This window comes from Microcaecilia unicolor, chromosome 9, assembly GCF_901765095.1.
Source record: "Microcaecilia unicolor chromosome 9, aMicUni1.1, whole genome shotgun sequence".
In the NCBI taxonomy this organism is placed as follows: Eukaryota; Metazoa; Chordata; class Amphibia; order Gymnophiona; family Siphonopidae; genus Microcaecilia; species Microcaecilia unicolor.
In genome coordinates, this window is record NC_044039.1 from 161,167,218 (window position 1) to 161,190,670 (window position 23,453).

Genomic DNA, 23,453 nt, shown 5'->3' on the forward strand with positions numbered 1-23,453 from the left:
TACAAACTTTCAAATTGTTCTTCAAATAAAGTGGTCCAATACTATAAAATACTTTAAAACACTATACACAGTTCTGTAAAAAGAATCCTAGATTTTAAATAAATGTTTTAATTTATAGTTTTAAAATATACAAACAATTAACATATTTGTACAGAAGAGCTGGGTACAGGAAAACAAGCAACTTATAAGTAGTAAGGTAACAACAAACACAAAGAATTATTATAATCTCCCTACCTACCAAGTTACAGTCCACTACAGAGAGGATCCCGTACTAACTATGGAGGATAGCAAGAAAATATGAACTAGATAGAACAGGAAAATAAGCAAACTGCAAAGAGGTTGCAGAGAACACCTTCAATTCAAACCCCAATAGCAGCCCCTTCATGAAAGCCCCTTGCTGACATAGCTCTAATTGTCAAAAATGAAGTCAAATTAAATGGATCCCAAAATACATACTTATGTAACTGATAGTATACTATATACTCACAGGGAAACTTCAGATAAAAGGAAACGCCCAGATTAAGTACTGCTAATCTCAATAACAAAAATTGTTTCCATCATTTTTGTGTTTCTCATGATACAACAGGGAATACCAATATTTTGTTTCCCATGACTTTTCCGTGAATCTAAAATAATATTTAAGAAATTATTATTATTATTATTATTAATTGCATTTGTACCCCACATTATCCCACCTATTTGCAGGCTCAATGTGGCTCAATATATCTCTAGCCATACTATTCATGAAAGTCACAATTATCATCCCAACAAAATTTCCAGAACCTTCCATTTCTTCTCTAGATTCCAAAGAATCAAAAGTTATATCCTCAATATTTGCTGTTTCTCAACAATATTTGCTATTTTTCTCAGCAAGTAATATGCACAAAGAATAGATGATATAACTTCCGATGTTATATGAAGAACATTTTCACAGTATTTATACAACATTTCTTTAGAAGAACTCTTTAAAGATGGACATTTTGAAAGTATTAAATTAGTGCTTCTGAGTTCTCAGTTGCTTTCATCTCAAATTTTACTGAGGAAATATCTTTAATACAATTCAATTGAACTGCATGTCTTTGTGACATTGCCTGCTGCAAAGATGAATCTGTGCCAGCTACATTGGGTAACTCAAATAATTAAAATTCACATTTATTTATCTCCACAAAAGTCTAAATTGAGGAGCCTTAGTATTTGTCCCACCTAAACTTATGCGCAAAACACCCTTATTCTATAATTGTGCACATAACTGGAATTCACACCCATGTTCCACCCCAAAACACCCAAGACCCTTCTATTTCCACACCCCCTTTTCTAGGAGCCACAGAAAATTTTGGAATGGATCATGTGCCTAAATTTATGCACGTAACACGTACATGTTAATTGATATCAATTAGCACCAATAATTGATTGTTAAAAAGCCAATTATTGGCATTAACTGGCTCATTATTCAATTAAATTGTGCTTGTGCCCAAGTATGTGCAAACAAGTTTTGGTGACATTTTTAGAATTAGAGGGATAATGTATGGGTGTTGCTTTATCCTTTACTTTTTTTGTAGGTAATCATACAGGCTGCTATTCTCTGAGGGCCTCCTTTACCAAGCTGCGGCAAAAGGGGACCTACGCTGGCATCAGCACATGTTTTTGACGCATGCTGAGACCTCCATTTAACGCAGCGGGTAAAAGGTAGGTCTTTCTTTTATTAAAGAAACAGCCATGCAGCAAGTGAAACACTTGCCATGTGGCCATTTGGGGGGGGGGAGCCCTTACCTCTATCCATTGAGGTGGTGGTAAGGGCTCCCATGCTAACCTGGTGGTAACCGGGCAGCACACAGCACTGCCCGATTATCACCGGGTACACACCGGTGCTACAAAAATAAATATATTTTTGTAGCGCCAGATATTACAGCATTCTGGGGGTGGGAACTACTGCCGGGCCACTACAGTAGACTGGCAGTACTTCCTTTTTAGCGAATGGTAAGTTCACGTTGGCTTACCGCTGCTTTGTAAAACGGCCCCTTAATTCTCTGCAATTATAGCATTGCAACAGTTAATGTGACTTAACATGGCCCTTTGTACATGTTCTCATCAGTTCTAAAACGAAATTATGCTCAGTTTCCCTTAAACTAGAGATGCCATATAAAGGGGCCCTTTTACTAAGCTATAGTTAGCACTAACACATGCTTACTGCAGGTTAAAATGCACCACCTTGGGATGTGCTAGTTTTTGCATGTGTGTGCACTACCCACACACTAAAAATTTTAAAATGTATTTTTTAGCGCTTGGGTTGTGTTTGAGGGTGAGTGGGCGTGGCTATGCTAATTGGTTAGCACGCAGGCACTGACATGCTCTAACTGATTAGTGAAGGATTAGTGTGTGAGCCCTTACCATCTACAAAATAGGTGTCAGTAAGTGCTCACAGAGTAATGGCCTCACACTAATGGGAAAATTAGCACATGCCCATTATTGTAGAAATAGGAAATTCAGCCATTTACCAGCAGTGCTAAAAGTGGCCTTAGCACGCAGGAAAGACCCATGCTGGGGATAGCGCAGGCCACTTTTTAGCTCTGCTTAGTAAAAAGGCCCCATAATATTTAGGTATTACCCAGAAAATAAAAGAACATTTGGAAAAAAAAAACCTGCTGTTTGAATTCCCATTGGTGCCAATGTTTTGCAGGCTTTTGAATAACTATGACTCATCATGCAAATGTGTAAAAGCTTTGAAAGCTGCTTTTCCTCATTTATTGTCTCATTTAGGGGTCCTTTTACCAAGCTGCGGGGAAAAGGGCCCTGCGCTAGCAGTGGGGGGTGTTTTTAATGCGTGCCAGAGCCCTTTTTACTGCAGCGGGTAAAAAGCCCCCCAAACATTGTGGTGGGGGGGCCCTTACCGCTACCCATTGAGGTGACAATACGGGCTGCAACGGTAACCCAACCCAATCCAATGATTACCACCAGGTTACTGCCACACAAGCTGTTTCTGGGGGTTTTCTTTTTCCTCCGGAAATGGTGAAAGCGCGGGGCAGAATTACCGCTGGTGGCCATGTTGGACCAGTGGTAGTCCCGATTTAGCATTTGGTAAGCCTGTGTTGGGCTTACCGATGCTTTGTAAAAGACCCCCTTAGCTTCCACTACCAGCACTGCTAAAACAGGGATATTACAATGCCAAGAACCATGAGAACTTGAATTAGTTCAGTCAATGAAATCATGATTAATTAATGTTAAACCTTTTTCTCTAGAGTCTATAAAAACAAGAGACTTTAGTTAAACTACAGTTTTCAGTTTAATAAAAAGAAAAGTCTTTAAAGATGACTTGAGGAAAACCCTAGTTGCTGACAAAAATCAATAGACAGCAAGATACCTGTTCAATTTGTATCAGGGCAAGTTCAATTAACTTAGCAGACTAATGAAACAAGGATCTTAACTTTGTAGGGAATAAAGGGATTCAAGATGCTGATTAGAGGAACTAATATTTTAGTTGTCTGTGACAAATCACAAGTATCATCCATTTAACTTGCACCGCTATTGCCTTCAGGGTGTAAATTCCATTTCGAGAAGTTCTTTGCATTACAAAGCTCTTTAACAGTTAAATATACTGTTTGGTAAATTAAGTTCTTTTTTTTGTTTGTTTATATGGGGATTTGGTTACAATGTTTTGAACAGTAAAGTCAATCCATTCTTGCACTCAAATAAGACTGCTGGTATTAACTAACATCACAATTATGGTCCATAGGAACCTATGTAATGAAAAGTAGCAATGCCTTTATCACATCCTTAAAAGGTTTAGGGGTCCTTTTACTAAGGCAACAAAGTCTAACAAAGGCCTACTGAGCTGTAAAAGGGAACTACTGTGGGATGCGCTGAGGCGTCCTGTGGTAGTTTGGCCATCAGAGCGTGCTATTCCTGCATGCAATTAATAGAAGTTAATTACAGTTAAATAGTACATTTTTAAAAATGTTTGAAAAGTTGAAAATTTTGAATAAAAGTAAAGTTGAGGATCTGTCTACCCCAGTGGGGTCCGGGGTTCATCCAAGGGTCTGGCTGTGAGGTCCTGTCACTCCTGCTCAGTCCAGCTTCTTCCTGAAAATGGTGCAACTAACTTATAAGGAGTGGAGGAGTAGCCTAGTGGTTAGTGCAGTGGACTTTGATCCTGGGGAACTGAGTTCAATTCCCACTGCAGCTTCTTGTGACTCTGGACAAGTCACTTAACCCTCCATTGCTCCTGGTACAAAAGAAGTACCTGAATATATGTAAACCGCTTTGAATGTAGCTGCAAAAACCTCAGAAAGGCGGTATATCAAGTCCCAATTCCCATAATTAATTATAAGAAAACATGACCCCTAAAGGTAGTTGCATGAAACCTCTGGCATTGCTGCCACACAGCCCCCCTCTTCGCTCATGCATATACAGGAAGGGAGAGGCCAGTGCAGCAGCAGCAGCAGTGTTTGAACAGTGCTGCCAACTGCAGCAAGTAGGAGAATGACCTGTTCTGATCACCAGAGGACCTCTTCCAGCTGGTGGAGCTTGGGGATCCCTGCCAGCTTAGATATTTTTTTGTTGGTGGTTGCAGGGGCAAGGGTGGGCACAAAAAGCATGGGGGGGGGGTGGGATTGTGTGCCTACTCCCTTTGGGCTCAGGCCCACCCAAAATACCATGTCTGCTACACCTCTGTTTTGAAAAGATTTGGGGTTTGCAGAATAGAATTTTAACAATAATTTCTGTCAGTTTGGAGTAAAAGAAAACTAATCTAACAACAGTAAGTCTCAGAGCAGAAGTTGTGATAAAATATAAATGTTCCACTGATGGTTTTGAGAGGATCTCTGCAATTTTTGAGAGGAAACCCTTAAATCCTGAGTAAAGAAAGTAGAGTGGTAGTTTAGAAAACAATATATTTTAAAGAAAATTCAAGGTTTCTCTGAAAAGCAGCCATGGAACCCAGGACTAATTTAAAAGGGTTGCCTGTTCTTGTTCTGATTGAAGGATTTAAGGCCCCTTTTACCAAAAGGCAGTAAAAGGGGCCCTGTGGTGGCATCAGTGTGTGTGTTTGCCGTGTGCAAAGACCCTCTTTTACTGCTGCCTGTAAAAGGCTTTAAAATAATGGCTGTGCGGTAAGTTAAACACTGGCCGCATGACCATTTCCTGGTGAAGCCCCCAGCAACCCAGTGGTAGTTCCCACCCCAAGTGTGCCATCATATCGGCACTACAAAAATATTTATTTTTCTAGCATCAGTGTGTACCTGGCGATAATCGAGCAGTGCCACGGGCTGCCCAGTTACCGCTGGGCTAACGCGGGAGCCCTGTAAGTGGTCCTCCCCCCCCGAAATGGCCGCATGGTGAGCACAAATATGACAGTATACAACAAACGAACAGACTAAAATAGTCCTCAAAACACAAGTATGCATTCACCAGTTGCAGAAAAACATCAAGATTAGTCATAAGAACAAACTTCAAAGAAGAAACAAAACACCTGCCTAACAACTGGATCTTCAAAGCTTTCTGGATGTCATGTACACAGCACAACAAGTCAAGCAGGCATTCGGTTCACATATATGTCTGTATCTCTGTTGTCTGTGTGTGTGTACACGTGTGTGTTTGTATCTAATGGGTCAATTTTCAGTCAATGGTGGTCAGCATTTTTTTTAAGCACCGGCTGCTGCCAGCCAAGGGCCCTCTTACTAAAATGTGCTAAGAAATGGGATAAGCACATTTTAACACAGGGCTTTCCCTCATGCTAAGCCTATTTCTAGTGCATTCCTAAAATAAGGCTTTTTTTTTTTCTTTTTGCTAATTTTTCCATTAGCACTCAAAACTTGCAAAAATATTAATATGGGAAACTTACTGCCTCCTATTAGGAGCAGCATTGTCCCAGGGAAAATGGAGCTGAACATCAAAACTGGTGACATGGTGCATTAGGGAAATGATTACCCTGGATGATCAGTCACTGCAGGCAATTGAGAATGTGGGTTCTAAGAGGCTGTTGTATCTTTTAACACCACAGTTACAAAATGACCTCTTGAGATTTTAGTTGTGTGCCAGGTTGCAAAACTGGGAAAGGCATAGGATAGTAGCATGTATTTCACCATCACATGAGCTAGTGCACCACCCTTTCCCTAACTGCACACTGGTGGCAGCTTGGTGAAGTAGGACAGGTTGCAGGTATCCAGCAATAGGGTACCAGAAGGCTGTGCTACACATCAAGCTGATGAATGATAGCCATACCTAGGCCTATATCCTACAGAAATAAGAAGAATGTTGCATGACTGGCATCTTGGCCAGAGACAGACTATTGTGCGTTCTGGCATTTTAGTAACAGATGGCAGAATGAACATGCCTATGGCAGAGAAGTAGGGGGTCTTTTATAGTGTAGGATGCACTACCTGCTGCAATTGGTAGTAAGTGTTTCCCTAGACATGGGGAGCTATGTTATGAAGCCATTGATTAATAAATTATTTTTTTATACGAGTTTTCCCATTAGAGTGTGAAAGGTGGTGGTTAGCTGCATGAGAAGCAGGAAACAGCAGGACCATTTGTACTAAAGCTCATTCAGGATGTTGACACAAGGTAAAATTCTACTTATCTGATGCTGGAGAGGTTAGTGGAGTAACAGCACACCATCAGATGTCAGTGGAGAACAAGATCTGTACTGAGAATACCCTAGGACTTCAGGATTGGAGAAATATGACTCAAGTCATAAAAGTCCTAGAGCTCATCAAGGATGCCATGAAGGAACTGAGTTCCAGAGAAGGGCTGCCTTGGACCTTCCTATCCAATAGAGAGTTTTGGCAACAAAAGGAATTGCAGAGAAAGTTTTAGTATGTTCAAGTAGAAAAACAACTGAAATTCCTCTCCAAGGAGGATGCTTATATAATAGTTACTTATGTTGACCATATGGGTGAAAGGAACTACCTGCAGTGCAACACACCAAATTACTACAAGCATTTGATGATGAGCAAAGTGGAAGCAAGGGAGTGGCACAGGCAGTGAGCAGTGAGATAAAATAAGGGAAACAAAAAGGCATACCAATAAGCAGTGGTGATAGCATGAGAAACACCCTCTCTGCTACCACTTCAACTCCCTTTTATATGCCAGGCCCCCATTAGCCTCATCACAGAAAAACTTGTGGTGATAGAAGTCCTAGATATAGGGATAAATGAGAAAGACCAACAATCTGCTGCAAGTGAAACACCTGAATGAATTTTTGTGACATGCTGCCTTACAAAGCCAATCAAGGCCACAGCCAAACTCACTGGCACACTGAGCACTACGGATATGCAGAGGGGAATTTGTTTCAGTTTGTTTTTGGATGTATTTCTCGAATTTTTGGCTGTATTTTTTTGCTTATTTGTTTTACACATTTGTTTTAATACAAACTTTTAATGGGTGTTAAACTTTTTAATGTGCATTAGTTGATGCAACACATGTTAATTCATTGATTAATGTCTGCTATATCAATTTAGCATGCATTAAGGAGTACTTTTACTAAAATGTGGTAGGGTTTTTCACTTACCATGTAGTAATAGCAAACATTAACACATAGTAAATACAAAGCCTTTAGGGTGTACCTAGCATCTGTTCTTCATTTACTGTACAGGGCAGACCCTTACAGTACAGGCACCACGTTACATACATTGGCCAATAGCATGGCCTCTCACACTATCAACACTGAGCATAATACAGTCCAGCCACAGTAGTGCTAACAGCCCCCATACCAATTCCACTACCTCCAATCTCCTCCAAATCCACACAGTTTCAAGCCAAAAAGGCTCTTTCTAACAGGAAACACCATGTGGGATTATGTCTAACAAATTATTCCACTTATCCAACTATTTATATAATGCAGCACTATAATTAGTGCTCATGTATGCTGTGGGCCCAAAAAATGATGTCCCATATTTACTTTTCTGATCTCCCATACCTCAAGAAACTTGGGTAACTGTTTCCCTCCCCTGGAGAAACTTTTGCTGACCCCGCATCTGGGGTTCAGTTCCAATTCTTCCTCTGCTGAGAATCAGTCAGACAAAACCTTCTATGTTCTGTCTGTCAGATCTTGACTCACAAGACCTGTAAGCTGGCTCCCAGTCAGATTAGTCTAGACCAACTAGGCTCTTGGAGAGTCTCACATCTGGGCGTCCTATGCCCTAAGCAATCTTGATTAGCTACCCTGCATACAAATGCCCAATCAATTGAAAATAAACATTTTGTTTCAATATTGTTTCCTACAGATTTTGGTTCCCACAAATGTCCTTTAAGTCAGGAAGTAAAGTTTTCCTTTATAGATTCTATCTTTTGTTTTGCTAAAAAAAAAAAAAAAAAAAAGAGAGAAACTATAATCTGAAGTACAATATTTACTTCACACATATAACACTTATGCAAACACACAGAAACATACAAAAGACATACCTGTGGAAAAAGAAAAACTCAACCAACCTTTCTAACTTTGACAATTGTTCATTAATCATGTATTTTGCAACTGGGACTCAGCACTTACATTGAGAGAATTCCTGAACAGTATTCAAGAGGGAGATAAATAAAACCTATGTAACTGTCTCCAGGATGCTCAATGCAAGGTTCCCTCCCAATAGCGAAAATTAATGATCATGTCTGGGTATGCCAAATTCTGGATTCAGGTGGCTTAATTAACACGTTAAAACAAATTGGTCAGTCAATTTCCTTTATTCAGAGGGATATTTGCCACAGCAGAAGAAGTTGAACTTCCTGTTCCTCAGAGGTGGACAGGAGTAGAGAAAAGAGGCCAGTGCCGGTGTCAGGGCAGCCTATGGGAATCGCTGTCACTGCCATCTTTTGGAAAACATAGGCTCAGGGAAGGGGGTTGAAGGAGGAAGGGGGGAGATGCCAGACCACAGCTGGGGGGGGGGCATCATCTCAGCCCTCGTTTCAGGCGGCAAATTGTCTTGGGCCACCCTTGCCTAATAAGCTGGCCCTGGAGGACAAGGGAAAGATGATTTTCTGTGATATTATCAGAGAAATCTTCGTTTCCTTAACTGGGGAAACAGTGTAATATCCCATGATATGGGTATTACTAGAACAGCAATGACAGATTTTTCCAGATGCCCTAGGTGAGAGGGAGATCCCTGCCAGTAGGCTGGAGAGAATATTAGGAGGCCTTCCCAGGGGTTGGCAGAGAAGTTGCAGAGGTAAAGTGGTTCCCTGTGGTTAGCGACAGCAGGAGTGAAGTTGGAAAATAATAAAAGGGATTGGAGTGAGGTACACAAGGTCTTTGCTTGCCTGTATCCCTGCCAGGACCCTAGGGAGCATTGAGGAATCCTGACATGAAAGAAATAAATGCAGGCTGAGTAAAGGAGTAGTTGCTGCTCTTATTTATTTATTTATTTAGATTTTGCTCACACCTTTTTCAGTAGTAGTTCAAGGTGAGTTACATTCAGGTACTCTGGATATTTCTCTGTCCCAGGAGAGCTCACAATCTAAGTTTGTACCTGAGGTAATGGAGGGTTAAGTGACTTGCCCAAGATCACAAGGAGCAGCAGTGGGATTTGAACTGACCACCTCTGGATTGCAAGACCAGTGCTCTAACCACTAGGCCTCTCCTCCACTCCATAAGTGGCAACTGAGAAGGTTCCAGCCTGGAAGCAGGAACCACAATAGGCAAAGCCAGTTCGAGGCCAGGGTGCAGTCCTGCAAGGTGCATCACTGGAAGGACAGCCTAAAGGGTCTGTGCCTGAAGGAACTGGAATGGTATCAGGAGTAACAGAAGCAACCTTGGGTTTATTGCTGGCACACCAGGATGGGTAAAGGACAGGAGCCTGTGTAAATATGTACAGCTTTGGAATAATCAGAGTGTGAAGTGGAGTGGTTAAGATTATCACAAATAGTCTTAGATGAACAATGTACATAAAGGGTTCTGAAGAGTTTACCTGCTGGCAGGGGCGTAGCCAGACACCCAATTTTGGGTGGGCAGAAGAACTCTGCCTTGTCCCACAAGTGATTTGGTCTCTCCCTCTCTCACCTGCATGCCTTATGGTCTCTCAAATATCCCCCCTCCCCCACATACCTTTTAAATAGCAGATTTTCACCGGCAGCAAGCAGCAACTAATACACACTGCTCATGTTGGCCCCACAGCCTTCTCTCTGATGCAAATTCTTGTTTCTGCGTAGGTGGGAATACATCAGAGGGAAAGCTGTGGGGCTGGTGAAAGCAGTATCATTTTCTGCTCACTGCAGGTGAAGATCTGCTATTTAAAAGATATGCAGGAGGGACAGTTGTTGGGAGTTTTCGGCTGGTGGGGCTTGGGGATCCCTGTCAGCCACATCATAGGTGTGCTGCTACTGGGTGGACCTGAGCTCAAAGTGGATGGGCCTAGGCCCACCCAGGCCCACCCTTGGCTATGCCACGGCCTGCTGGTTGCAGAAGTTCCAGTAAAATTATTTTGTATTTGGAATGCGGAGTGGTTTTTGGTGTGAGAGGAGTATGCTTGCTCCTGGACTGAGAAGGGAATACCTCTAGTAAGTCTCATTTAAACTCCCAACACCCCGGATTTCTATTCTGGACCATTCGACTTCAGGCGAATTGGGACTTGAGTGTGGTGTGTGTATGATCCCCTGTGGCACCGTGTCTGGAGAGTAAAGTGTGTTGGACCTGAGCTAGTAGCAGCGAGACCTGGGTTACATGTAAATGGAAGGAAAGAGGAGAGGGGATAGCAATTGCCTACCTATTATGTGGGACTATATCTCTGAAACTCCTGATACAATCTGGTTCATTTTCAAATTTAAAGTGTGCTTTCCCACGGTTTACCCCTATACATAATTTGGTCCTGTTAAATTTTCATAGAATTCACTTTTGCTCTCAGACAAATATTCTGAACCCCTTATGTATAATTTCTTTCCAACATTCTGTTAGGTTGGAAAGAACAATAAAAACAAGCAGAGAAATTTTAGCAACTGATCATGAGAGGCTATTGGAAAGAGTAGCCTAGCTGTGGGCAGCAAAGATACGCTGCAAGATGAAGGACTGTTCTACAGAACTGACAATCCAAGACACATTGCCCATGATTGTCAATGCTGAAGTACTAGAATTACCTCTCACAAAACGCATGCTGTAAGCAATAATCAAGCACTGTCGCCCTCTCTTCTTGTAAGCAATATAGCATGAAGAAAGTGGAATGCCATCTTTCTGACATATCTTGTTCTAGTCTTTGGCATGACAAGTTTTTTAATGCCACAGCACACCAGGCAGAAAATGACAGAGTATTTTAAGCAAACTGCAATTTTTTTTAATAGTAAATGTGATTCTGTGCTCTGGTTAAATCTAAGAACAAAGTTGTTGTTTTTTTTTTTCACTTTGTTTAAGCTCCAGACATAGCACAGGAAAGAGAATAAGGAAACCTCAAGGCAGGGTGATGGAGTCAACATGATGCCTATGCTCCCAGCACCTCCTCCTATCTTTCTTTTCCCCTCTCTGCAATTACACACTCTACTTCACCTCTAGCAACGTATATAATTCATGGGGGCCTAATGGTTAGTGCAGCAGGCTTTAATCCTGGCAACCTGGGATTGAGTCCCATTGCAGCTCCTTGTTACCTTGGGCAAGTCATTTAACCCTCCATTGCCCCAAGTACAAAAACTTAGATTGTTAGCCCTCTAGGGACAGAGAAAGTACCTGCATATATAATCTGGTATAGCGCTACGTACATCTAGTAGCGCTATAAAAATGATTAGTAGTAGTAGTTAGGAGACTCTCAACAGAACTTACAGGTTCAGGGTTCTTGGGAAAATTATCAGGCGTGGCAGGCAATTAAAAAAAAATACACATCAGTAGCAAGAACCCTTTTGAGCTCTGCCAACACCAAAGAAAGCCTCTTCCCGCTCTGCCTTAAATTAACTTGTATAGGTGGTCTGTATAAAAGAAGATGTACATGTTGATCACAGTGATATATGCTTATGCTACTAGTAAGTTGTACTTTCATTGTTTTCTTTGTATCTAAGGTGAATCAAAGGAAGGCTGAATATCTGAATCAGGGTGGTTGGGGGACATTGATAGTCATATATCCAGGACTCATAGTGGGCATTTTCAGATGAGGTAGTGTTAGATACTGCTGAGCTAAGCACAATTGTTTTCAAAATTGCCCATGGAAATCTCAGGTTCAAAAGAGCAGGTAGCTGTCACTTACACTTGCCTTGGAGCATATATAAATGCCAATGGGGAAAGTTTTTAATTATATAGTTATTGCCATCATATAAGGAGAATGAACATATAGGGGAATTCTATAAATGGCACTGGAAAAGATTGATGCTAAGCACTATTCTTCAAAGGAAACATGCCCAGAACATAAATGTTGCCTTACTGGGACAGACCGAAGGTCCACCAAGCCCAGTATCCTGTTCCTAGCAGTGGCCAATCCAGGCCACAAGTACCTGGCAAGATCCCCAAGATCAGTAAAACAGATTTTATGTTGCTTATCCTAGAAATAAGCAGTGGATTTTCCCCAAGTCAATCTTAATAATGGCTTTTTTTTTTTTATTGAAGCTTTAATTTTTACATCAAGCATATATCTTGAATACAGAAAAGATGTTTATAATAGTTCCTTTTACAATTATAAATGAAAAACAATACAGGCAAATACTATAAACTAAATTATCATCTTTAGTCCACAATACGGTGGGAGCCCCTACTAATCTGAGGAAAAAGAAAAATTAATAAATCAGAAATACAATTTCTAATTAAGAACAAAGTGGTTGGTGAGAGCAATCGGGATTCCTAAATCAATCATGGGGTTGAAGTTGTCACAGTTATTGGAAGTGGTAACGAGGAATCTCGCAACTTAGCCTCTATGAAGGTATTTAATTGCTTTGCCTCAAAAAACACATACTTTACTGAATTCAATTTTATTACGCACTTGCATGGGAAATTCAGCCAAAAATGTGCACCAAGTTGTAATACCTTTGGCCTTAATTTAAGAAATTCCTGTCTTTTTCTCTGGGTCGCCCTTAAGACATCTGGGTACACTCTAATTTGGCAACCTAGGAAATCTTGATTTTTATTAAGAAAATATTGTTTGAGTATCCAGTCTCTGTCCGGCTGTAGTATGAAAAATACTTTAAGGGTAGCAGTTGTGAAACCCACATTCTCTCCTTCTATTATTTGAGTCAAATCCAAATTCAAATCTAAAGTCTCTGCTGGAAGAGCCTCTTTATCCTTTTGTAACAGTTCTTTTTTTTCGATAAGGTTCTATATAGTATATCTTGGATATTGGAGGATGGAATTTTTCTGGAATCTTTATATTTTCAGTTAGATACTGTTTAAAGGTTATCAGTGGTGAAATAGCAAGCTGCTTAGGAAAGTTTATCAGTCTCAAAGTATTTGATGTTGATAATTTTCTAAAATTTCAATCCTGTTTTGTAGGAAAATATTTTCTTTGATCAAGTTCATTTGAATCTATTGGCAACTTTGAACAGCAGCTGAGTTATTTTCCATACCTTTATCCAGAGAAATTACTTTTGTCTCTAATTCAGATATCTTTCCAATATCTGAATTACATTTCTAGGTAAATTGAGTAAATTTCTGCGTAAAAGAGGCTTCCAGACCCACAACTGCCTCCCATATATTTTCTAGTGATAGTTTGAGGCTTATGAGGCAAAAACGACTTACTTGGAGTTCCCAAGTCAGGAAAAGAGGGAAGGTCCGAGTCTCCTCGTATATCTCCACGATGTTCCCCAGTAACCTCCTCTCCTCCGCTCTTAATAATGGCTTATTCGAGATGCAGTCGAACCATGGAGTGATAACATTCTCATTTTTGCTTTCCATTCCTTTCCTAATAATATCCAACATTCTATTTGTTTTCTTAGCCACCGCCACACACTGAGCAGAGGGTTTCAAAGTATCATCAACAATGACACCTAGATCCTTTTCCTGGTTGGTGACTCCTAATGTGGAACCTTGCATCACATAACTATAGTTTGGATTCCTCTTTCCCACATGCATCACTTTGCACTTGCTCACATTAAATATCATCTGCCATTTGGATACCCAGTCTCCCAAGGTCCTCTTGCAATTTTTCTCAATCCTCTTGTGATTTAACAACTTAGAATAACTTTGTATCATCAGCAAATTTAATTACCTCTCTAGTTTTCCCATCTCTAGATCATTTATAAATATGCAGTGGCGTTCCTAGGCTGCCTGACACCCGGGGCAGATCGCCGATGCGCCCCCCCCCCCCCCCGGGCACAGTGCCCCCCCACACCGGCAAAATTACACCCTCCCCCCGGGTGCATTTTTACCTGCTGGGGGGGTGCCGTGCGCCTGTTGGCCGAGTCTGTCCATTCCCTCCCTGCTGCTCCCTCTGCCCCAGAACAGGAAGTAACCTGTTCTGCGCAGAGGGAGCAGCAGGAAGGGAACGAGGGGACTCAGCCAACAGGCGCGCGGCACCCCCCCCCCCCCCCCAGTGGCGTACACTCGGGGCGGACCGCCCCCGCCCCCCCCCTTGGTATGCCACTGTAAAGATGTTAAAAAGTAACAGCCCCAGCACAGACCCCTGCAGAACCCCACTGTCTACCGTTCTCCATTGAGAATACTGACCATGTAACCCTACTCTCTGTTTTTTTAATCTTTTAACCAGTTTTTAATCCACAGTAGGACATTACCTCCTATTCCATGACTCTCTAATTTCCTCAGGAGTCTTTCATGAGGTACTTTGTCAAATGCTTTTTGAAAATCCAGATACACAATATCAACCGGCTCACCTTTATCCGCATTTATGGCCACCCCTTTAAAGACATGTAGTAGATTGGTGAGGCAAGATTTCCCTTCACTAAATCCATGTTGGCTTTGGCACATTAATCCATGCTTATGTATATGCTCTGTAATTTTCTTCTTAATAATAGTTTCTATCATTTTGTCCAGCACCGACGTCAGGCTCATCGATCTATAATTTTCCGGACCACCTTTTTAAAAATTGGAGTTACACTGGCCACCCTCCAATCTTCCGGTACCATGCTTGAATAGTACTTCAAGCATGGTACTGGAAGATTGCGTCAAATCTTAGCGCCCAAGTCTGGGCACCAGACATACACCTGCTGAAGCCTGGTGTAAATCCCAGTACATAAGTTGAATACGGAGACCTATTATGCTGTAACACTGCGTACATCATTTTGGAATGCCCCTGACCCGCCCATGTCCTTCCCATGGCCACCACCCCTTTTGGATTGCACGCTATGGGATTTAGATGCCCAGCATTACAGAATAGCATGCACACAAATTCCTAATTGGTGCCATTTAACGTCAAAATTGGTTGTTGGCATCCAATTATTGATGGTTAACAGCTCATTAGGCATATAAGAGGCGCACGCATCTCAGAAGCAAATCCAAATGTGGGTGCCATGTATAGAAGCCAGGAATAAGTTTTTGAACCACACAGAATATGCCTCCTTAAAATCTCTCAGGTCAATAGTCAGCCTGCAATGGTCAGTATTTCTTAAATGCTGGCCGTCATGAAGTTTTTATACCAGAATATTCGGCACCGGGTCATACTTGGATACCAGCGCTGAATATACACATATGACTACTGCTGGGATTTAATCTGTGTACCAGTAATATTCTGAGGGGAAAATTATCAATGTGTGTTATCATGAGGAACTGTTATTTTACAGTTAGTCTCAGTTATTAGTAACTAGTTTTCACTGCATAAAATTGGACCTGTGCAAACTATGCTCTGCAGATTGCACCAGCTCATTTTTGAAAGTGATCGCCGGCCATTTTCCGACACAAATCGGGAGATGGCCGGCGATTTCCTGAACCCAGCCAAATCAGTATAATCAAAAGCTGATTTGGCCGGGTTCAACTGCTTTCCGTCGTGGAGCCGGCAAACAAGGGGCATATCAGTAGGGTAGTGAAGGCAGGATGGGCTTCGGCCAATAATGAAAAAAAAAAAAGCCAGGCTTGTAGTAGAGCATTTCGCTGGTTGTACTTGGTCCCTTTTTTTTCACGACCAAGCTTCAAAAAGGAGTCCCAACTCACCAAATGACCACCGGAGGGAATCAGGGATCACCTCCCCTTACTCCCCCAGTGGTCACCAACCCCCTCCCACCCCTCCAAAAAAAAATTAGAAAACATTTTTTTTGCCAGCCTCTATGGCAGCCTGAAATGTCATACCCAGCTCCATGACAGCAGTATGCAGGTCCCTGGAGCAGTTTTTAGTGGGTGCAGTGCACTTCAGACAGGTAGGCCCAGGCCCATCCCCCCTACCTGTTACACTTGTGGTGGTAAATGGGAGCTCTCCAAAACCCCCAAAACCCACTGTACCCACATGTAGGTGCCCCCCTTCACCCATAAGGGCTATGGTAATGGTGTAGAGTTGTGGGGAGTGGGTTCTGGGGGGATTTGGGGAGCTCAGCACCCAAGGTAAGGGAGCTATGCACCTGGGAGCTATTTTTATTTTTAATTTTTAGAAGTGCCCCCTAGGGTGCCCGGTTGATGTCCTGGCATGTCAGGGGGACCAGTGCGCTACAAATGCTGGCTCCTCCCACTACCAAATGCCTTGGATTTGGCCAGGTTTGAGATCACCGGCATTATTTTCCATTATGGCCGAAAACCGATGCTGGCCATCTCAAACCCGGCGAACTCTGACATTTGGCCAGGCCCAACCGTATTAGCGAAAAAAAAAAGATGGCCAGCCATCTTTTTCGAAAATACAGTTGGCTCTGCCCACTTACGGCGCCGGCCCCGAAGATGGCCGGCCAGCTATTTGGCCGGCACCATTCGATTATGCCCCTCTCAGTTAACTATCCGGATAAAGGGACCCTTTTACTTAGTTGTGCTAAAAAGTGTCCAGCGCTGTTGTCAATGCAAGGGGTTTCCGCATGCTGCAGCCACTTTTAGCCTGGCAGTAAAATGGCCGCATCTCCATATACTTCTTTAATGGCCACGGGCTAATTTTCTAATTAGCATGTGGCCATTACTGCGGGAGCCCTTAACAACTCCTAATTTGTTGGTGCTAAGGGCTCCTGTGCTATTCCCACAGTAATTGGGCAGTGCGCAGCAATGTGCCTGCGCTACCCGATTAGCGCGGTGAACATCTACTCTCCGCCCATAGCCACACCTTCTGCGCTGAAAAATAAAAAAATATTTTTCAGCATGGGATTAGTGCATGCTGATGGGCACACTACCACAGGATACCTCAGCGCATCCCAAGGCAGTGCTTTTTGCCGCCTGGTAGACACATGCTAGTGTTTACCATGCCTTAGTAAAAGGGCCCCAAATTTAGAACAGCCTTTTTGCTGTCCTAACTTTTTCTGGATAGTTACCTGGCAGGGGTGTACTGATTGTGATCTGGGCCCTCAGGCACTAAGGGTCATAGGCCCCTAACCCCTATCAAAAATGATTAAACTAGATGGAAGCTAGAGGAGAGTGGGCCTCCTATTGCTGCGGGTCCTTGGGTGCTGCCCTATTGTCCTAATGGTCAGTTTGCCCCTGTCACCTTATTAGTGGACCGAATATTGTCGCAAACCAAGTAACTCCCAGCTCTTCCCAGACTCCCCCCAGACCACTTTGGCACTACTCGGATAGAGCTACAGGGGTGTATCTAGATATTTAACAGCAGCATCCAGGTAAGAGCCACTGGATATCCAGGTTAGTATGATTTAACTGTCCTGCCCAGTTAAATTGTTTAAAATATTGTGGGGTCGGTATTCAGACCATGACTGGCTTTGAATATTGGGTTTATTTTTTTGGTTGGTTTCAACTTAACTAGCCAAGTCAATATTCAGCGCTGGCTGCTTAAACTGAAACTGACCAAATATAGGCCTGCAAAAACTTAGCCGGCAATACACTGAACATTAGTGGATAGTCAGATATATCATGCAATACAGCCGGTTATCCACTAAGTGCTGACCATATATATTCAGCAGAGATAACTGGCTATCTATTTATGTAAATAAAAGCATTGAAAAATCAGTATTTGCATGTGTATGGCATTTATATGAGTCATTGCTGCTATTTAAATCTGTAGCTTCACACAACTGTTCTAAAATGCCCGTCAATATAGTTAAAATACTAGTCTGCTGTTTATAACCTGACAGAAGTGGGATTAGACCTTTTCTTTAAGTTAAAACGTTAATTTTATATTGCAACAACAATACATAAAAAGAAAGGTAATTTCACATCGGCCAAATGTTCATCAGGGACGCCCTTCTTTTTTCCATTATCGGCCGAGGACGCCCATGTGTTAAGCACACCCCAGTCCCACCTTCGCTATGCTTCCAACACGCCCCTGGGAACTTTGGTTGTCCCCGCGACAGAAAGCAGGTTGAAGGTGCCCAAAATCGGCTTTCGATTATGCCGATTTGGGCAACACTGGGAGAAGGATGCCCATCTCCCAATTTGTGTCAAAAGATGGCACACTTCTCTTTTGAAAATGAGCCCGTAAGTTATTCAAAGTTGTTAAATCACAAGAGGATTGTGAAAACTTACAAGAGGACCTTATATGATTGGGAGACTTGGCATCTAAATGGCAGACTAGTGGAGGAGTAGCCTAGTGGTTAGTGCAGTGGACTTTGATCCTGGGGAACTGAGTTCAATTCCCACTGCAGCTCCTTGTGACTCTGAGCAAATCACTTAACCCTCCATTGCCCCAGGTACAAAATAAGTACCTGAATATATGTAAACCACTTTGAATGTAGTTGCAAAAAACTTCAGAAAGGTGGTCCCATTTCCCTTTCCTTAATGTGAGCAAGTGCAAAGTGATATATGTAGGAATGAGGAACCCAAACTATATTTTTGTGATTCAATGTGCCACATTAGGATTCACTGACCAGGAAAGGGATCTAGATGTCATTGTTGATGGTATGTTGAAACCCTCTGCTCAGTGTGTGGCGGTGGCGGCTAAGAAAGAAAATAGAATGTTAGATATTATTAGGAAAGAAATGGAAAACAAAAATGTGCGGATATTATAATGCCTTTGTATCGCTCCATGGTGCAACTGCACCTTGAATACTGTGTGCAATTTTGGCCATCGCATCTCAAAAAAAGATATTGTAGAATTAGAAAAGGTACAGAGAAGGGCGATGAAAATGATAAAGGGGATGAGATGACCTCCCTATGAAGAAAGGCTAAAGTGGCTAGGGCTCTTCAGCTTGGAAAAAAGATGGCTGAGGGGAGGTATGATAGAGGTATATAAAATAATGAGTGGAGAGAAAATATTTCTTCACTCAATGTGTAATTAAACTCTGGAATTCATTTGCCAGAGAATGTGGTAAAAGCAGTTAGCTTTGTGGGGTTTAAAAAAGGTTTAGACAGCTTCCTAAAAGAAAAGTCCATAAGCCATTATTAAGATGGACTTGGGGAAAATCCACTGTTTATTTCTTGGATAAGCAGCATAAAATGTATTGTACTGTTTTGGAATCTTGCCAGGTACTTGTAACCTGGATTGGCCACTGTAGGAAACAGGATTCTGGGCTTGATGGACCTTTGGTCTGTCCCAGTATGGCAACACTTGTGTACTTATGTAATCTGACCCCTACAAATAGTTAGTAAAGGAATAATCCTACTACTGTATATACTTCTAGACTAAGAATGTATGCACCCAAAAGAAAAAAAAAACATTGACTCTCTGAATCCATACATCCTCTCCCCCTCCCCCCGCCAAAGGAATGAACGAATGCCAGCAGGGAAATATGATAGGCTGCCCCGGTGAGCAACTGGAAGACTGAACTCAACACAGAAAGCAGATTGTTTCCCTGTGCACTTTTTTTCCAGAAAACAAAACAAAGGCTAGACCTCCAGTCCTTGAACTCAACTTCTACCCTTTTCTTTCTCAACAACATAAAAAAGATCAACAGAAAGTCTTTATCCCTTATTTCTGGAAATCAGTGAAATGCAGAACTATCAATATAGCAATATTAGTCCTATCTTCTTTCTGAAGTTCAGAGTCTTAGAAGACTGGTTTATAGTTTATACGGGAAATCTGGAAACTGATGGTTTCTTCCAGGTAGCAAGTCAAATATCCCACATAATGGTACTAACATATGCTCTACTCCCTATCTGACTACTCTCCTACCCTTCAGTTTTTAGTGGTGAAAGGCTCACGCTCAGTATCAATGAATCCCTACAGAGGTCCGCTTTGCTGCCTTGCCAAGCAGCCAGTCTGTCACTAGAAGTTGACCATCAGGCTTCCTGATCCATGATCGACTGTCCACTTTGTTGCAGAAAAGAAGGGACTGAGCTCAGTGAAATGTACCTGTTACTGTGAGATCAGTTATAATCTATGAAATCAATGGAGTAGTTGCTAGGGATCGCCATGGTAACAGCCCACTGAGGGTGCATTTGTTTCAAAGGAGTCATTTCTGCCTTGCTTGGGCAAGACTCAGCAGATACCCATATGCCACTGATTTCTTGAAAGTTACAGCAGCATAACCAAATTTTAAAGGTTAACCAAGGACAGCAGCAAATAAAACTAGGCAGAGTTCTCTCAGATTTCAGTCAAAAACTTAAAGATCATTCTTGTTCTCTAATTTGTAGTTCATTACTTCAGTAAAATCCATTTCATTGTAAATCACAAGAATTGCTAATGGCTTCAGACACAAATCCTGCTACAATCTCATTTTCCTGCAGCATTGCATAGACCTGACCTCCTAAATGCAAGATCCTGGCATGTACGATGTAGTAATCTGTCAGTCAAACTGGCATGATGGTAAGGAAGATTAACGTTGTGTTAAATACGGAACTTCCACTACTTCAACTGGCAAATACTAGATGGTGAATATGATAGATTATATCAGAACATCCCAAATGGATAACAATATTGTCTCTTTATTATAACCTAATGTTGATTCTAAAGCAAAAACTCTTGCAAAAAAGAAGTACTGGATTCTGTCTAATAATTGCCCATGCTATTATTAGAAACACTGGAGGGTCCTTTTACAAAGGTGCGCTGAAAAACGGCTTGCGGTAGTGTAGGCACGGGTTTTGGGCGTGCGCAAATCCATTTTCAGCGCACCTGTAAAAAAAAGGCCTTTTTTGCCGAAAATGGATGTGCAGCAAAATCAAAATTGATGCGTGTACATTTTGGGTCTGAGACCTTACCGCCAGTCATTGACCTAGCGGTAAGGAATCTGGGCGGTAATGACCTACGCGCGTCAAATGCCACTTGGTGCATGTCCGTTACGCGCAAGCAAAAATAAAAAATATTTTTTAGACGCATTGGACGCGCACCAAAAATGAAATTACCGCAAGAGCCACACAGTAGTCGGGCAGTAATTCCATTTTGCCACGTGTTGGGCGTGCGTAGACAAGCAGCTTAGTAAAAGGACCCCTGGGTTTCCTAAAGTCTTGGGTGAGCTATTAATAGAGGCAACATTTCTGTCCTCCAGCCCTCCTTTCTGCAATGACCATTTCACTCCTCCAGCCCTCCTCCATGCGATTACCATCATTTCTCTCTTCCAGCCCTCCTCCATGCGATGACCATTTCTTTCCTCCACCCTGCCCCCTGCAATAACCACCATTTCTCTCATCCACCCTGCCCCCTGAAGTAACTGGCTCTGATCTCTTCTACTCTCCCCCCCCCCCCCCCCACGATGACCCTTTCTTCTTATTTCATATTGAAGTTATGGTGCAGGGCCTTGAGTATTGGCTCATGCTCAAAGCACATGCTCAAGGCCCTGCACTGGCCCAGTGCCAGAACCATAAGAAAAGGTAAAGAGATCCAGTCATCGTGGGGGGTGGGGAGGGGGTGTAGGGTAAAGGAGAGCAATGCCAGTTACTGCAAATCCCGGTGGGGGCGGGAGGGGGAGAATCTAAATTTGGCTTTTAAGATGACATTTCCAGAGTTTTTGGATGCAGAAAAAGGGAGGTGGGCCATTTTTAGAGATGGGCTATTATTAGAAACAATTCAGTAAATATTATATCAAAAGACTCAGTAATTAAAGGCAGTATTAATGACAGAAGCAATCATGATAACAGAATAAGGGGTCTAGAATGTGAAAGATCAAGGCAAAAGGATGGCATTGCAGTGATAAGGGGTAATGGACAATCAATTTGTCACACTAAAACAAGCAAGTTCCAGTTACCATAGCAACAGGTGGTAAAAGAGATGATTGAAAATGATGCTGCTGATTTTTGCATGAATGATTTCTTTTTTTATTATTGAAATTTTAGAAGCCCAGGAGAAAGCACATATACTTTTTTTTTTAATCAGCAGGAAAGTAGAATTAAAGGAAGATTGAGAGGCCCATGCGGTTGTTATTGTTACAGAAATACAAAATAAGAACAGAGATGGCCATTAGGTTGCCCAATTTCATTCCTAGTGCAGTGAACTAGAGCTCAGTTAGGGGTCCTTTTTCTAAGGTGTGCAAATGATTAGCGTGTGCTAAATGATAAGAAGCCCTTATATTCCTGTGGGTGTCTTATCATTTAGCATGCGCTAAATCTGTTAGAGCACCTTAGTAAAAGGACCCCTTCATTTTTAGCTTTCCCCTATCTTCTTAGCAATTAGGGTGCTTCTATGTTTATTTTATATTCCTTGAATTCCATTACTAGTTTTGTCTTCACTGCCCCCATGAGAGGATGTTCTATTCATCTAACATCCTTTCTGTAACAAAATATTTTCTGTTCTTGCTCCCAAGTCTGCCCCACTAGAGATTCATACATAGTTATTTTATTTTGACCTGAGAAAGGGAATGTTAACTCCAAAATTTTAGCCATGAAATGTATTTGGAAAATTGAATCACTTTTTATCAGTGGTTCTCAGCCCAGTCCTCAGGACACATCTAAACAGTAATGTTTTCAGGATATCTGCAATGAATATGCATGAGATAAATTTGCATGTGTAACCTGGGCTTTTTTCAGAAGGCTAAATGTTGCGTAGTGCTGGGTTTTAATGTGACTGAGATGGGCACATTCTGATGGTGATGTCACCAGGTTGACAGCATGGGATTCCAAGCTGTACTGTTGTGGCAGCAGGTTGTGTAAACCTGGATAGGTAGGGTGTGCACTGATATGTGTCTGTGCTGATTATGATTTTTAACAAAAATAGCTTTAGTTAGCTAGTAAGCATGTGAAAATATGAAAATGACAGTTGTGTGACTGAGTGTAAATGCAAGTTGCTGCATTAGTTAGTGTCAGAGAGCCAACACGGTTGTTAGGAAGCTTTACAGGAAAAAAGGTGTGTGTTTGAGAAAAAAAAACAATATGAGCACTGATATACAACAACTTCTGCTAGAAATTATTACTTTAACTAGCAGGGAACAGTTTTAATCCAACCTGAGCTACCAGTTTAAAAGTAGATTCGCTCTGGTGACTGAAGAACAGGTCAGCACTAAGAGTTTGAGAAGGCTGAATTATTATTTCTCATGGGAGCAGCTTAAGCCATGTTAGAGGACGTTTGGCTGAAAACAGTTTACTTGGCTTAATATGGAGCTTTCTCTGCCAGCTAGGAGACAGTGGCCCACATAACCTTGAGATGGCAGTATTCCAAGCTGCATAGTCTAAGGGC